The sequence below is a fragment of the Camelus ferus genome, chromosome 19, assembly GCF_009834535.1.
Source record: "Camelus ferus isolate YT-003-E chromosome 19, BCGSAC_Cfer_1.0, whole genome shotgun sequence".
Lineage (NCBI taxonomy): Eukaryota > Metazoa > Chordata > Mammalia > Artiodactyla > Camelidae > Camelus > Camelus ferus.
In genome coordinates this window covers 26405422-26423382 of record NC_045714.1, presented here as the reverse complement: position 1 = coordinate 26423382, position 17961 = coordinate 26405422, and positions in this window count along the sequence as shown.

Sequence of the window (17961 nt, the reverse complement as noted above, 5' to 3'; positions counted from 1 at the left end):
CCTTAATAACCAAAGAAAGTGAGCACAGTCATTTTTGTCTTGAACAGGAAATAGAAAAGACCTAAGAGGAGACTGGCTGATACCAAGATCACTTCCTATTACACAAATTACTTTGCAGTTTAAGGAGCAGAAATACTGTCTCAGAGAAGTAACAAGGTGGTCAGATTTCTACAAGAAAAAATGAAAAGAGCCACAAAGACAAAATCACTGAGTGATGATACTTCCTCACTGTTCCACTGAGTAGAAGTGATGAAAAATCTCCCAGTGTGGAAAATGCCTGGTGAAGCTTTCTGCTCTGACAGTCTTGCTGGTCAGTTTCTCACTGAAGCAATCACTGCCAGTTAACTGTGAAGAAAAATAAAACAAATGACTAAGTAGTCCATTTTACCTTTACTTCTGATATGTGAGAGGTTATAATATTCAGAATAAACCAGTCCCCCTTTAAGATAGTTCTCTACCCTGACTGTCCGTGGGAATCACCTAGAGAGCTTTTAAAAATCTATACATTCAGGGCCATCCCATTCTCTGGCACAAATGTTTAAAAATATATCCAGGTGACTCCAGTGGGTAAACAGGGCTGGGTAACACTGTTTTAAGAGATGAACTAGTAAATTAAAGCATGATGGGCTGAGGAAATGAGGTAAAATTAGAAATAGTAACATCAGTATTGAAGAATGTGGCTAGCTGAAAATTCTGGGCACCTTAAGAGGTGGATTCCATTTTCTTACCTTTGAATCTGGGCTGAGCTTGTCATTTATTCAGGCCAATGGGATGTGATAGAAGTGATGTGAAGTGAGTCTCAGAGACTCAGTGCAATTTCTGCCTTTATCCTTTTGGAAAATTATCTTTGCCACATAAGGAAGCAAATAGACTAGACTATCGAATCATGAGAGACCAGAGAGAAATGCTCAGTCAACAGGCAGCACCAGTCTCCAACATGTGAGTAGGGCCATCTTGGATTGTCCAAACCCAGTAGCCCATTTTAGCTAAGCCATATCAAATTATCTACCTGTAGAATCATGACAAGAAATAAATGTTGTTTTAAGTCACTCCATTTTGAGATAGTTTCTTAGAGAGAAAATTTGTTGAAGCTGAACTGTCAAATGATTGTGCAGTGGCCAGCCTCCTCAATGATTCCCACCCTCTGGCATTCAGGCCCCTATGTCATCCCTTCCAAATTCTACCAGGGTCGTTCTGTATGGCCCATAGAATGTGGCAGAGATGTGGCATGTGACTTCTGAGGCTAGATCAGAAAATACATTGTGGCTTCAGCCTTGCTCCCTTTTTCCCTTTGCATAAGTTATCCAGCTGCCATGTCATGAGGGGGCTTGTGCAGCATATGGGGAGTCCTACATGGTGAGAACCTGAGTTTTCTTGCCAACAGCCATGTGTGGTGCCATCTTGGAAGCAGATCCTCCAGCCCTAATCAAGCTTTCAGATGAATGCAGCCCCTATTAAGGTACTGACTGCAACTTCATGAGAGATCCAAGCAAGGGTCACCTAGCTAACATGCTCCCAAATTTCTGATACATGGAAAATGTAAGAAAATGAACAGTTCCTATTTTAAGTCACTAAGTCTTGAGGTCATTTTTTATGGGGCAATAGACAATGACTACAGGGGCCTTTATTTTTGGACAGATTGCACGTGATGAAATAGGTCTAAATTCCTGAGTTAAGTACTTGAGGGGAAGGAAGGTAATTCAGCATCTAGAATTAAATGTCAGGGTTAAGGGTCAATGGCATGATGGTGAACTAGCGAAACAGTGCTTTGTAGCCTGGGGAAATGGGAAATGGTGTGTCTATTAGGAGTTCCAGGTGGTTATCTAGCAAATGATAATCTTGTCTAGGAATAGAATTCAGTCCTGGTGGTGGTAAAAATCAGGCACTTGATGGGGGTTATGAAGCTTCAGTTATAAAGATTGCAAAACTGCAGGTTGATTGACGACCATTAAACACACCTCCTGGGAATTACAGAGACCACTTTTTACTGAGGGGAAAATAGCATAGAAATTTGTCTTCAGAGGTGATGAAGAGAAATATATAATTTTTGGATCAAGTACCAGCTAAGGCCAAATAAAAAAAAAGAAAAGAAAAAAGAAAAGGGAGTAGGAGGAATGAAGAGAAGGATTGTGCAACAGAACCAGGATGGAGAAAAAAGAAAACGAAAGTCAGACATGAGGAGAATAAAATTTGAAGACAGCTACTGCTTGTTTCAAAACAAAGTAAATAATTTAAGAGAGTTTTTGCCTTTCTGCCTTAACTGCTATAACTATAAGGAAGCACATCACAATCTACAATACCACCGGGAAAAATGGATAAAACATGCACATACAATGAAATGGAATAGCTTCAATGAAGGATGCTACTGTGTAAATTTTAATCAGATTGTCAGTTTGTATGAAAAAAAAAAACTCATAAAAGAACAGCTTGGCTATAAAGAGAGTGGAGAAGACAAAAAAAAGAAAACTGCATGCAGCTCAGCAGCCCCTAAGTAGAGGCAAGTGAGCAAAAATAAATAAATGTCAATTCACCAACATAAAGGTCTATGGGCTGTGGGATTTTATAGTGAGACATACGTGTTTGTGATTTTTCTTACCCAGAAAGAATAATTAATTGCTGAGTGCTGAGGGAAGACACATACAAGGTGAGATTGTTGGATGTCCCACCTCACTTCCCAGACACTCTCAAAATTGTGCTAATCAGTGGTACAAAGTTTCAGTTATGCAAGATGAAAAAGTTCATGAGATCCAATGTATAGTAATGTGGCTATAGTTAATATAGTTAGCAACATTATATTGTATACTTGAAGTTTGTTGAGACATGTTCTCACCTCACACATACACACAAAGAAAACAAAAGATGATAACTATGTGAGGTGATGGCTATGTTAATTAGTGTGGTTATGATTATTTCAAAATGTATAGCCAAAACATGGAAACAGCCTAAATGTCCATCAACAGGTGACTGGATAAAGAAGATGTGGTATATTTATACAATGGAATACTACTCAGCCATAAAAACCGACAACATAACACCATTTGCAGCAACATAGGTGCTCCTGAAGAATGTCATTCTAAGTGAAGTAAGCCAGAAGGAGAAAGAAAAATACCATATGAGATCGCTCATATGTGGAATCTAAAAAACAAAAACAAACAAACAAACAAACAAACAAACAAAAAACAAAGCATAAATACAGGGCAGAAATAGACTCACAGACATAGAATACAGACTTGTGGTTGCCAGGGGGTGGAGGGTGGGAAGGGCTAGACTGGAATTTCAAAACTGTAGAATAGATAGGCAAGATTATACTGTATAGCACAGGGAATCAAAGAGGAAAAAATGTGACAATGAGTGTGTATATGTCCATGTATAACTGAAAAATTGTGCTGAACACTAGAATTTGACACAACATTGTAAAATGATTATAAATCAATACAAAATGTTAAAAAATGTATACATATATTTATATATATATAACATTAATATATATATAATGTGTATATATATAAAACATTGAGTTGTACAATCTTCATATATGCAGTTATTTATCAGTTATACCTCATTAAATCTGAAAACAATTGTGTTGTAATAAATGGCATTCCCATGAAGTAGCCTCCAAATAGAAACATTCCAAGAAGACATCTATAAATAAATGAAACCACAATAAAAATAAATGATAAAATAAATTGGAAATGAAGAGAAGAAAGAGAAAAACAAAAAGCTGTTACAGGAATATGCATCAAAGGAGGAATTAATCTGATTAGCGGAAGAATATTCATTTATATACATACTTTTGAAGAAGCAACACGATTACTAGTGGAAAAATCAATATTAGACTCCAGTACGTCTGACTTCAGTCTGGGCTTTTAACCATCATGTGATGCTACCAAATAAAACTGAAAAATAAGGACAAAACAAACACAGAAGTTAATGTATTAAGAAATGGAAAATGCACTATATGTATATATACATAAATACATATATGCTTATATTTAAGAATTGTTTCTTTGAATAATTCAATTAGATATATAAAACACTAATTCACACAAATCAAGGAGAAAACAGAAAAAGTAAATATACTCCAAGTTAGAAGAACAAAGAACACGCCAAAATTCAGAAGACATTAAGAAAATCAAAATAAAAGAACTTGCTCAGCTATGCAAATACATCTGAAAGCCTGACTCAAGTTGAAAACATGAATTATTACACATTGATTTGAAACAGATAGAAAACCTTAAGTAAACCAGTGACCATAGGCTAAACTGACAATATTTCATAAAATACCTCTGAAAAAAATGTCAGGCCCAGATACTTTCACAGTTTCAGTTCTATGAATAGTCCAAGTAATATACAAATGGAGTCTTATTTAAACTCTTTCCTGGAATACAGAAGGAAGAAAGGCTTCCAAAATTTTGTTCTTTAGTCAGGATAACTTTTATGCCATCCTCCCCAAAAAGGTAAAAATAACACAGAGTCACACAATAACAGACCAAAATCCAGATTTCTCACGTAGATCCCTGTAAAATCCAAATCCCTTACAACAGCCGCAAGGGGTCTGCTCACTCCATTTCTAGCTACGTCAGGTACCTTACATCTTAAGACTTTTCCCTTTTGCTGCTCCCTCTGGAAGAACCGTTCCCCAGATGTCCTCATAGCTAATGCCCTCCTTCAAGTCTTTGCCAAATCTCATGTTTTATAAATGAGGCCTGCCATGATCACCAGGAGTCATTCTATTTAAGTTAGCAGCCACCGCCCACGTCTACTCCGGATTCCCTCTGCTCTTTTGTTTGTTTTTGTTCCTTTCTTGTAGCACTAACCAGCTTGATACCATATTATGTAACTGACCTGACTATTGTTTGTCTCTCCCTCCTGATGTGTAATTCCAGAAAGAGCAATCATTTTTATCGGTTTTATCTGCTGACGTAGTCTAAGCACCTAGAAATAATGTCTGGAATATGATGACTTCTCAGTACATATTTCTTGAATTAATTGATTGATTAGTTCTTTAAAATTTTTATTCAGTTTTCTTCTTTCTCTTTGGGAACTACTATATTTGCATACTGTATCTCCTGGATTGATCTTCTAAGTTTCTTATCTTTTAAAAACATTTTTTTCATCTTTTTCTTCTAGTTGTACATTCTGGAATTGTTCTTGAAGTTTCTCCTCTAGCTTTTGAATGAGTTTTTAAATATCTGGTATTTATTTATTTACTTTTAATTTTCCAGGACTCTATAATGCTTTCTGAGTTTTCTTTTGAATATAGCATTTGATTCTTATTTCCTAGATGTCATATCTTCCCTTATCTGTCTGAATATATTAAATGTAGGGACTTTTTTAAGCTTCTTATCCCCCATTGTGTAATTTTAGAAACAGACAGGAAACTCATCATAGTGAAATCCTACTGGAATAAGAACTAGGGGGAGAGAGGGTCTTTAATTTTTCATTTTAATTTTATATCCTTTGGTACTATTTGACTTTCTTATAATATGCATATGTTACTTTTATCATCATATTAATAATAATAATAATAATAATGAAGAAGAGGAGAAGGAAGAAGAAAAGTCATTAGATAAGCACCTTGACCTCTGACCAATACATTTATCGTGCTCATGCAGCTCAAAAAAGGGACTATCCTTAAAATCACCATAGGCCAGAAAAAAATCAGGTTTCATCAGGCAATTTAATGTCCCTCTGCTTTATATAGTAATTCTTTGATGCATAATTTAGAATCCCAGTAATGAGTTCTACTAACCAGGGTGCCTACGCATCTTTATATTATCTATTGCAGAGAAGGACTTTGATAAAGGACCTTAATGTGATCTGGGTTTTTATTCATCTTTAGTTATGCTCCTTGTGTCTTGCATGGCAATCTTGGGTTCTTTAGCTGATCATGAAGCAACCTAAAAGGGAAACCTTTCAGTTATTCTTATTTAGGGGTTTCTACTTTGGCTATTAGGCCTCCGCAAATGAACTGATCTCTTTTAGAAAATGTGCTGGTGGAATAATAAATGTTCCATGTTAGATTATTTTCATTGTCCTAACTAGAAGTAATCCAGCCTGCTGTAGTAGGGAAGAGTCCTGGACTGGGTGTCATAAGATACAGATTCAAATTCTGTCTCTACTTTTGATGTGGATTCCAGTACCCACTGGGAGGATATTTGCACCGAGGCTGGTCTGGTGCAAAATAAGGGCTCAGAATATGGGTGCCATCTCTGTAGAAAGAGCAAGGGTTGGCCAAACTTGTTAGAGCCTTTGATCCCAGAACTTCTCATAACCAGATCCTGCAGCTCATGGCAGGCTGTGCCCACACCCTGTGGGAAGAACAGTTTGGAGCAGACAGTGGAGCCCACTCCGCTCCATGGCCAGCAGGCAGTAGGGTCAGGAGGCTGGGGAGGTAGGCTACTTCCCAGCTGGCTCTCCTGATGCATAAAGCCCTTCACTTGAGCCATTTTCTTATGAAGTAGCCTTGTTCGACCACTGTAGTGTGTTTGGAATGAAAACCTGTGCTAACTTCCCTCCTGCCCTTTTATTGAGAAACACCGATGTCCTTAGGAAAAAGATGGAGAAAATTCACTTTGGAGGAGCAAGAGGAAAAGTCCCATGCTAAATTATGGTGAGGGTGACTGAGGACACGCACACGCTCTGTGAAGCAGCTTAATTTATTTTTTCACTGCTATAAAAGTGAATTACATCCTCTTGGTTTCTCTAATTCAGAGGAAAAACTGTTAGACATGAAGCAAAGGTCCATTAGAATGATGGTTCTGTGGGTGACTCTTTCCAACAACACTTACAGAGGTTTATTTAGGATGATGTAAGAAGGGAGAAGACCTGAGACATAAATTTGGAGCCCCTTGAAATGTGCTTGTAGTTAGGTTCACAGACCAGGGTGAGATCTGATGCCCAGAGGCTTCAATAGAAAGTTTATGCTGATCAAAAGCAAAAATACAGATAGATAGTAATAAGTAGCTTTCATTGAAAGGAGATAAATGATAGATAGATTTAGTATCTCAAGGCAGAGCTAATGATTCAAGTTGGTTATTTCTATCCTATCAGGAAGGGAGAGAAAGAAAGGGAAATGCGAGCAGGTAAAGATCTGAGAAAGCAAAATTCATATGTGAAATGTATTTTGTGCTAAAATTTGGGGAAAAAATATCTTTAAAGTTATTTATTCATTTCCAGTGATGGATATAATTACTGAGGCATGTTGACAACAATACATGTTGTTTGTTGGAATATTAGAGCTTTGTGATAGCAGATATAAATGGGGTTCCAGGACCTAAATCCAACGTGTGTGTGGAGTCTTCACAACAAGAAGCAATTCTCAGACACCAGCAAGGCATCCAAGAAGTCAGCTCAATTCTGCCACTGTCTAACTTAAGATAAAATCTAGTTCCATAGGTAAAGGGCTCAGTCCCACAGGACTGCCTTCCCGCAACTCCACTTCTGACACCAATCTCACGTCCTAGTTGTCACCTGCTCTTCTGACCGACTGGTTATACATCAGAGGTTCCCATGACTCCCTCTTTCATTTTTTTTTAAATTTTTTTAACTGAGTTATACTCAGTTTATAATGTGTCAATTTCCAGTGTAGAGCACAATTTTTCAGTTATATGTGAACATACATATATTCATTGTCACATTCTTTTTCATCCTGAGCTACCACAAGATCTTGTATATATTTCCCTGTGCTATACAGTATAGTCTTGTTTATCTATTCTACATATGCCTGTCAGTATCTACAAATTTTGAACTCCCAGTCTGTCCCTTCCCATCCCCATCCCCCTCCCCCTTGGCAATCACAAGTTTGTATTCTATGTCTTTGAGTCTGTTTCTGTTTTGTATTTTATGTTCTTTATTTATTTTTTAATTTTAATTTTTTAGATTCCACATATGAGTGATCTCATATGGTATTTTTCTTTCTCTTTCTGGCTTACTTCATTTAGAATGACATTCTCCATGGACATCCATGTTGTTGCAAATGGTGTTATGTTGTCAGTTTTTAATGGCTGAATAGTATTCCATTGTATAAATATACCACTTCTTCTTTATCCAGTCATCTATCAATAGACATTTAGGCTGTTTCCAAGTCTTGGCTATTGTAAATAGTGCTGCTATGAACATTGGGGTGCAGGTGTCTTTTTGAAGTAAGTTTCCTTCTGGATATATGCCCAGGAGCGGGATTCTTGGGTCATATGGTAAGTCTATTCCTACTCTTTCGAGGAATCTCCATACTGTTTTCCATAGTGGTGGCACCAAACTGCATACCCACCAGCAGTGTAGGAGGGTTCCCTTTTCTCCACAGCCTCTCCAGCATTTGTCATTTGTGGACTTTTGAATGATGGCCATTCTGACTGGTGTGAGGTGATACCTCATCGTAGTTTTGATTTGCATTTCTCTGATAATTAGTGATACTGAGCATTTTTTCATGTGCTTATTGATCATTTGTATGTCTTCTTTAGAGAATTGCTTGTTTGGGTCTTGTGCCCATTTTTGGATTGCGTTGTTTGTTTTTTCTCATTAAGTTGTATGAGCTGCTTATATATCCTTCTTCAGTTTGATTAATTTTCTAGAGCAGCTCTCAGAACTCATTAGGTTAAACCCGTTTAGGTTACCAGTTTACTACAAAGGATATTCAAGGATACAAATCAACATCCAGATGAAGAGCTCCACAGAATAACATCCCCAACAAAGGGGCTTCTATTCTCGTAGGGTGTGGGGCCCAGGATGGTGGCACATGGAAGCATTCTGGTTCCCCAACTTGGAACCTCTATGAAACCCCTCCTTTTGGATTTTGTGGAGGCTTCATTGTGTGGGCACAACTGATTAACCCGTTTGCCATTGGTAACTGATTCAGCATCTAACTCCTCTCCCCTCCCCAGAAATTAAGAGGTGGGACTACATTTACAACTCTCTGCTCATACTTGGTTCCCCTGGAAACCAGCCCTCATTCTTAGGTGCTTTGCAAAAGTCACCTTCATTAATGTAAACCCAAGTGTGGTGAAAAAGGATTGTTATGAATAACAAGACACTCATATCACCTTTATGGAGCATTTTCAGGAACTGAGGACAAGAGACCAAATATTATAAAAATAGATGCTCCCATTGCTTTACTTGCTCAGGAAATTCCAAAGATTCAGGTAACTGTGAGCCAGGGACTGCAGATGAAGACCAAATATATATTAAAAATTTTGGTTTTATATATATATATATATATATTTCTTATAAATCACAGTATTGAAGATAGCATATCCTAAAGCACTGGAAATAATTTTCTTATTTTAAACATTATCATAATGATAGCTGAAAGGAAAGAACATATTCTTTGAAAGAAATCTTAACTTTCATATAATATTAAGAAACTACAGTAAATTAGGTGACTAAAATTATTGAGTTCTACTTATTGGCTTATGAGGGCCTCAGTCTAAATGATGGTACTTGCTTGGAAGGCATCCTCAGAAATGGAATTGAGATTTCCTGGTAGCAGAGTTCACTAGTTAACTCTCTTCATTTGGGAAAAGAGTTTAGGTCAAACTACTAGAATTTAGAGTTAAAACAAAAAAAAAAAAAAAAAGAAATTAAGTTTCTCCCTGCTACACATAACACAAATATGTTTTGAAAATATTTGAAGAGCTATAAAAATAAATTTGTAGTGGTTGCTTGTCTGTAATTTATTGAAGTGATGGAAGCAATGGATAATTAAGACCTCAATTTTTAATTTATGCATATATATAATGTGTGTATATGTAAGTGTACATGTATGTGATATATACATGTATGCATTTAGTTGTTTCCTGCTGCCCTGGGGTGTGAGGGTCTAGGGTTCTTGAATTATTCTTACTGATGAGAAATTTGATTGCCCCCCTGCTTTCTTCCATTTATTGGGATTTGTGGGAAAGAGAAAAGACACCATTAATTTTCAAGGGTGGAGATACTTCTCAGTTGCTAAAGCATGAGTACCTGACTTGGATGAATTTTTGTCCAGTTTAGCACCTCAGTGAAGTCGGGGATATGCAAGATGAAGTTTGTTTAATATTGTGCTCAAGGCTATGGTCATAGAATGCCAGGTGGGCCCCAGGGGTGTAGCATATTGTTCACCAGAAGTTTTGCAAATTCACAAGTAATATGATCATTTGGTTATTCAGAGTTTACAAGTTTGGAATGTTAGATTTTTTTTTATAGTGCCTCCTGTAATTCTCTCTTTTATTTTTTTTATTGAGTTATAGTCAGTTTACAATATTGTGTCAATTTCTGGTGTACAGCACAATTCTTCAGTCATACATGAATAGACATATATTCATTTTCATATTCTTTGTCACCGTGAGCTACTACAAGAGGGTGGTGGGAAGGAATAAACTGGGAGTTCAAGATTTGCAGATACTGACTGGTATATATAAAATAGATAAATAAATTTATAATGTGTAGCACAAGGAATGTTAAGTTATCTTTAATTTTCCCTGGAATTATTTATTTACTTAACATTTCCCTCAAAGATTCTGTGTGTGCTTGAAGGACTGTATTGGCCAGTTCATCTTGACTAATATTATATTCATAGGAGTGATTTTGCTCTGCAATGGTATTTTCAATATTCAGATAATAAAATGATGACTTGTATATTGTCTTTGTTTGTCAAATTGTCTCATTCTTATGAGTGCTTACTGTTGTATCCCCAATGAATAAAAAAGGATGGATAACTCAGAAATACTTCATTGAAGATAAAAGTGCTATTAACAACAACAAAAAAGACTACACTCAGATAAAATTATGATATAAATAGTAAACAGGTTTTCAGTGCAAATACAAGATGTGACTCTATATGTACAGACAATTTCATACATGTAGCTAAAAATTAAAAGTGCAAATGGGAAATATAATTGTCAATGTCAAAAATTAAAATTTTATTGGACTAATAAAACTTTCATCTCCCAATATGCCTCCTACAAAACTTTGGAAGTATCTTATGAAACCATCTGTGTTTTCATGCCATTTTAAAATAAATAAAAAAAAACTTGTAGTTATTTTTTTAGAACCAATGTAAACAAATGGACCAAGACAAAATGGAAAATATTATCTCTTAAAGTCAGAGAAGAGATAAGAATGAGAGACACATAAATTCAGTTTTTTCTCTTTAGTGCTAAAACTAATATAAATCTTATTATTGCCAAAATGCTGTAAAACCAATCATAAAATTAATGAGAAGGATAATGGACAGAAAGGAAACTGAACAAGTCATTACCAAAACAAGCCATTACCATAAATCCCTTTATACATTGATATTGTTGGGTAATGCTTTACAGCAGTGGGCTGTTATGATGAATGCAATTCCAATTTGACTCAAAGCATCATCAAAGGAACCCCTATAGCCCCAGGCTCAGGATGATATGGTCCATCCCCTGAGTGGTTTCACATTTTTGGCATATTTCCATGTGAATATTTTGCTTGATCATCTACCTTCTAGTATCACAAACCCACAGGGACTGGTTGGGTATCCCTAGTAAATGTGTTTGAATCTTCTCAGTCCTTTCTCAGAGGTAACATTTATGCCAAGTGAGTACAAATCATATAATATTTTTGTGACTTAAACTGTGTAAAAATCACATGCTCCTTTTTTTTTAAAGTTGATTTTATAGACACCAGTTGGGATTAAATTAATCTGCCTTCCCCTCTCTCCTTGTATGTTTGACTTCAGGCAAAAGACAATTTTCTTCATTTAGTTATGTCTATTTATTTTAGAATATTATTTGAACTTGAATGTCCTGGTATATTTTATTGTTCATGTGCTCTGCACCATTATATTTACTCTGTAACTATTGCGAGTGTGGTAAAAACTGTCCAAATTACAGTTAGATGAAAAGAGAAATAGTGTGCGAATCAGTTCATAGCATAGGAGACATTCTCAACAGAGGGAGAAATGGGTGAAATTTTTTTGTTTTGCTTTGTGCTAAAAAATCAAACTAGAGAAGAAGATAATTTCTGTTTAACTGATTGTTTTGTGAGCAATGATGTAGACTAGAAAGCTGAGATAAAAGCGTTTCCTCATAACTTAGACCAAAATGGAAAAAAAAAATTTCTATGTTTTCCATTTGCTTCCTCATAGTATACGATCTCATAGTGTTAGGGTCTTTAGGTGCATAAACATATCTGACCCCAGGGCCAAAGGCCCACAATTTTAAAATCAAAGATTAGAAGACATCAGGATTTTTAAAGGCAATCCAAATCATCGTTCAATTACTAATTGAATATTTCTCCAATAACTTCATTGACTGCTGCTAAGAAGAAATTTGATGTTCAAATTTTTTGTAACACATTGACTGCTAAAAATTTTGCTCCCCCCAATTTTATAACTGTATTTACTTTTTTTGAAAGAATTTGATGGCCCCAATGATGCAAGAGAAGATGAAAACAAATGAACAACAAATACTACTTTTCAGATTTTAATTCAACCAGTGTAAGAGCAAGGAATCCATTTGTAAGATGAAGCACGTCCCCTTTCAAGACTAGAGGGTTAATGCGGCTGTTGATAAAGCACTGACAGTAATCTTCACTGAGATCCACAAATATATGTTCATCATATACTTTGTTCAAGTTAAATTCCAGAATTATCTGTCAGGCCAAACATGGGCCACCGTCCCTCCTGACACATAATTGTGGGTTAGGGTTCTCTAATTTTGTTTAAAGTAAATATAATAGTAAAAAGGAGAACCAAGTAAATGAATAACAGCTTACTTCTCAGGCTATACATCATTAAGCAAAAAGTAAAAACATTGGTAAAAGTTTGCAGACAACTTTGTTGCTCTCAATGTTATGAAACAGGTATTATTAAATTTAAAATTATTTATGTAAAGTGGATTTCCTTTGTGTTTAAACTTTGGAGGACTTTTTTTTAACTTTTTAAAAGTAGGTGGTCCACATAAAATTCTAAACGACCATGAAATGATCTACTGATGTCAAAAATTTGACAACATTATTGTAACAAATACACAATCACTCAAGATAAACATGAGACAGTATAAGATTTGCTAATTGTACTAATTATCACAATTTAAAAATGGAAAATCAAGTATATTTTATTTTAGATATTTGAATCTATTAATTGAAGCAGTATAAGCTTTTATGAGTTAAAATAGGGAATTTGAATTGCAGACTTTAAGATACCAGTAAATTTTTAGAGAATGAGATGTTGTGTTTAAAATGAATGGTGACCCTTACTGAGATAAGTTAGTGTGATGAACACATGGCTGACTGATCAATGCCTTTTGTATTCCAGATACTGTTCATACCACCTTGTTCCTAACCCTGCCTTGACATCCACTTAACTTAAACAAGATCATTCACTTATTCATACACAAAACATTAGCTGAACACTTACCATATGCCAGACACTGTTTTAAGTATTGGTATAGACATTGAACACAATAGGCCAATGTTCCTATTCCCATGGAACTTACATCCTACAAAGAAGTAGAAGGGGAAAGTTAAATCATTAAAACCATAGTGTTCTGGTCATATATGTTCAATTGTGTTAAATGCATTGTGAGTAGTTAATAAAGCAGGAGAGGGGATATGATGTGTCAGAGATACCCAGGAAAACTTTTATTGAGAATGTAATTTTTTTGGAAAACCTAAAGGATGAATGCATAAAGGCATAGGCTATATGTTCAGAAGAAGCTTGCTAGGCAGAAGGGAGAGCAGGTGCACAGCCTGTGAGGTGGGAACATTTGTGATATGCTCAAGGAACGCTGAGGAGGTTGACATGGCTTGAGTGTAAGGAAAGAATTGGAAGAGGGTCAGGCAAGCAATGGGGCAGGTGGAAAGTTCATATAGGGTCTTAGAGGTTTTGAAAGAACTTTTGATTTATTCTGAGTGTGATGGGGAATCTTTGGATGATTTTGACTAGACTGGTCTGCCTTGATTTTTAGCCACATCACTATGACTTCCTGAGTAAGGAGACCAGATAATCCAGAAGAGAAAGGGTGACAATTTGAACCAGGTGATGGCAACAAGAGGAGTAAAAGTGGTCAAAATCTGGATATCTGTTTTAACTGTTCATTCTTCAGGATTTGGGGATGGATTGCAGTTGAGCTTTAAGACAAGATGAGTCAGGTGGATACAAAAGTTTCTGGCCCAAATCACTGGAAGGATAGTGCTGACATTAATGAAATGGAAGGGGAAACTGCAGTTGGGCTTACAGTGGAGAATAACAGGAACTCTTTCTAAGCATGCTAAGTTTGATATCCAAGGGGAGGTGTTATGTAAGAATTTGAGTATAACATCTAAAGCTGAGGTGGGGTCAGGGAGGAGCTGGCTGCTGGTATTGATCAGGATTTTTCTGCAATGAATTGCATGTGTGAAACAGGAGTGTTGGTGGGATTACTCAGAAAATACTCTGGATAGAATAGGGAACAGGTCCAAGGGCTGAATTCAGAAGCATTATCGTATTTAGGGGTAGGGGAGGAAAAGGGGAACAAGGAAAATAGACTAAAGAAGAGAAGTCAGGAAGGTAAGAAGAAATCCAGGTGAGAGTGGTGTCCTGGAAGCTAAATGGAGAATATGTGTCAAAAGTAGAGTGATCAGCTGGCAAGTCAAGAGTGTTGACCACTGGATTTAACTTTAGCTACACAGAAGTCACTGGTAATCTCACAAGCAGCTTTCAGAAAATGGTGAGAGAAGAATCAAACTGGAGTCTGTTCAAGAGAATTTGGAAGGGCATACTTTGTTGTTGTTTTTTTAATTGAAGTATAGTTGGTTACAATATTGTGTTAATTTCTGGTATACAGCATAGTGATTCAGTTATACATATAAATATAAATATAAATATAAATATAAATATAAATATAAATATATTCCTTTTCATATTATTTTTTTATTGTAGGCTATTACAAGATACTGAACATAGTTCCCTGTGCTGTACAGGGAACTACATTGTTTATCTAGTAGTAGTTGTTTATCTATTATATATAAATATATAAAATATAAAAATATATATAGATAAACAACTATATATATAGTAGGTAGTATCTGCAAAATCTGCACTCCCAATTTACCCCTCCCTACCCCACCTCAGTTTTCCCCCTGGTAACCGTAAGTTTGTTTTCTATGTCTGTGAGTTCGCTTCTGTTTTGTAAATAAGTTCACTATGGCAATCTCCAGTTTCATCCATGTTGTTGCAAATGGCATTATTTTATTTTTTTTATGGCTGAGTAGTATTGCATTGTATATATATATATACCACTACTTGATCCTTTCATCTGTCAATGGACATTTAGGTGGCTTCCATGTCTTGGCTATTATAAATAGTGCTGCTATGAACATTGAGGAGCATATATCATTTTGAAGTAGAATTTCCTCCAGATGTATGCTCAGGAGTGGGATTGCTGGATCACTTGGTAAACCTATTTTTAGTTTTTTAAGGAATTTGCACACTGTTTTCCATAATGGCTGCAGCAAACTACTTTCCCACCAGCAATGTAGGAGAGTTCCCTTTTCTCCACACTCTCTCCAGCATTTGTCATTTTTAATAATGGCCATTCTGACTGGTATGAGGTGATACCCCATTGTAGTTTTGATTTGCATTTCTCTGATAATTAAGGCTATTGAGCATTTTTTCATATGCCTATTGGCCATTTGTATGTCTTCATTGGAGAATTGCTTGTTTAGGCTTTCTGCCCATTTTTGGATTGGGTTTTTGTTGTTGTTATTGTTGAATTGTATGAGCTGTTTGCATATTCTAGAAATTAAACCCTTGTCAATCACATCATTTGCAAATATTTTCTCCCATTCCATAGGTTGTCTTTTTGTTTTGTTTATAATTTCCTTTGCTATGCAAAAGCTTGTAAGTTTAATTAGGTGCCACTTGTTTATTTTTGGTTTTCTCTTGCCTGAGTAGACTGCCCTAGAAGAACATTGCTAAGATTTATGTCAGAGAATGTTTTGCTTATGTTTTCTTTTAGGAGGTTTATGATATTCTGTCTTATGTTTAAGTCTTTAAGCCATTTTGAGCTTATTTCTGAATATAGTATGAGGGAGTGTTCTAATTTCATTGATTTACATGCAGCTGTCCAGTTTTTTCAGCACCACTTGCTGAAGAGACTGTTTTTTCTCCATTGTATATTCATGCCTCATTTGTTAAAGATTAATTAACCATAGGTGTGGGGGTTTATTTCTGGGTTCTCTATTCTGTTGCATTAATCCAAATGTCTATTTTTGTGCCAATACCATGCTGTGTTGATGACTGTAACCATGTAGTATTTTCTGAAGTCTTGGAGGGTTATTTCTCAAGCTTCGTTTTTTTTTTTTTTTTTTTTCAGTATAACTTTGGCAATTCTGGAGTTCTGTGATTCCATATGAATTTAGGATTATTTGTCCTATCTGTTAAAAAATATGGAAAGACATACTTTGGATTAGCAAGGCTAGACAGCAACATAAGGAGTTTTGCTGTACAGGTGAGCAAGAAGTGTATTTTATATGTTTTCATTTTGAGGAGTGTGGGGTGAAGTATTCAAGGATGAATAGCAAGGTCACACATAAAAAATGTAGTAATGCGGAAATGTTAGTTGCTTGATAAACTCTATCCCTAATTTAAACCAATAAAAGTTTATATCTCATTTACATAAGTGTCCAATGTGAGCGTTCCTGTTCAATGTACAGTTTTCCTGTATTTAGTGATTTGGGTGGTATCTTGAGTTTGTGACGACCCTGAGCAAATACTTTTTCACTGAGATATATTTGACATATAATATTTTATTAGTTTTAGGTATACAATATGAGTATTTAATATATGTATTTATTGAAAATGATTAACACAGTAAGATAAGCTAACATCCATCACCATACACAGTTACCAAAAATGCTTTTTTTCTTTTGAAAACTTTAAAGTGATGAGAACTTTTAAGATCTAGGATTTTTTTTTAATTGGGGAAATATAATTTTTTTTTTTTTTTTGTGATGGGAATGATCCAGCCAAAAGGTACATATTGAAAACCTACTTTAACCAATATCCCCCTCTCCAGGCACAGATATTAACAATACAGTGATATTCAATGATGAGGTAAGGATTTTGTTTTGGCCAAATTCAAAACGATCGACATTACAAAACAGCTGCACTAAAGCCACCATTTCAGTTTGGCTACAGCAAAATTGCCAAGTCACGTATACCCAGCTCCTTCATGTACTTTTCCCTGTCTCCTTTCCGATGTCTTATGTCATAGAGATGCACTCCTTTTAAAACACTTTCTTTCCTTGAAGTGTTTGTATTTTAAATCTTAAATCTAAGTTTAGAGTGAAAAGCTTGTTTCTCTTTAAGTAATCTTAACTACTACCAAGCTATGCTGTAGAAATAGGCTGGAAGTCAAGGGGATCCTTCTTTTTGCCTTGATCACCAATCATACCACGAACTAATCCAACCCCGACAATGGTAGTTCCGTCAGGGCATCAGGTAAGATGAGGTCAAGAGGGATATCTATCTCAGGCCAAGTTCCAAGAGGGAGAACCTGAGACGGATTCCTGGGTATATGACTTGTGGAGGGTGCACTCTAGGAGAAACCTGTAAGGGAATGAGGGAAGTGGGGTAAGACAAGGGACGAAGCCAGCAAAGGCGTGGGCTTAACTGGTGACTGATGTCAACCTGATCCTGCAGGCAGCTCAGCCACATGGATTTCACCAGAGATATCTATCCATGAGATGAGAGAGTTGGGCTTCTGGACCACATGCTAGCCAGGCGTCATCTGTAGTCTTCCCTCAGGGCAGTAAAGATGGGGCTTGGCCATAAACACCAGTCACTTCCCAGCTAGGACCTCTTTTGTCCTGCCCAGGCCAGTTCTCAGGAGAAGGGGGCAGCTGGGAGCTGCTAGCAGCAGCTGGAGGTGGATGCGTTGCCCCAGAAGGCGGGATCTGGATGAGGCGGCAGCAGCATCCACTGCAGTGTCTCAGTATCTACGTTCCAGATTCCTTCTAAGACAGGTGGTG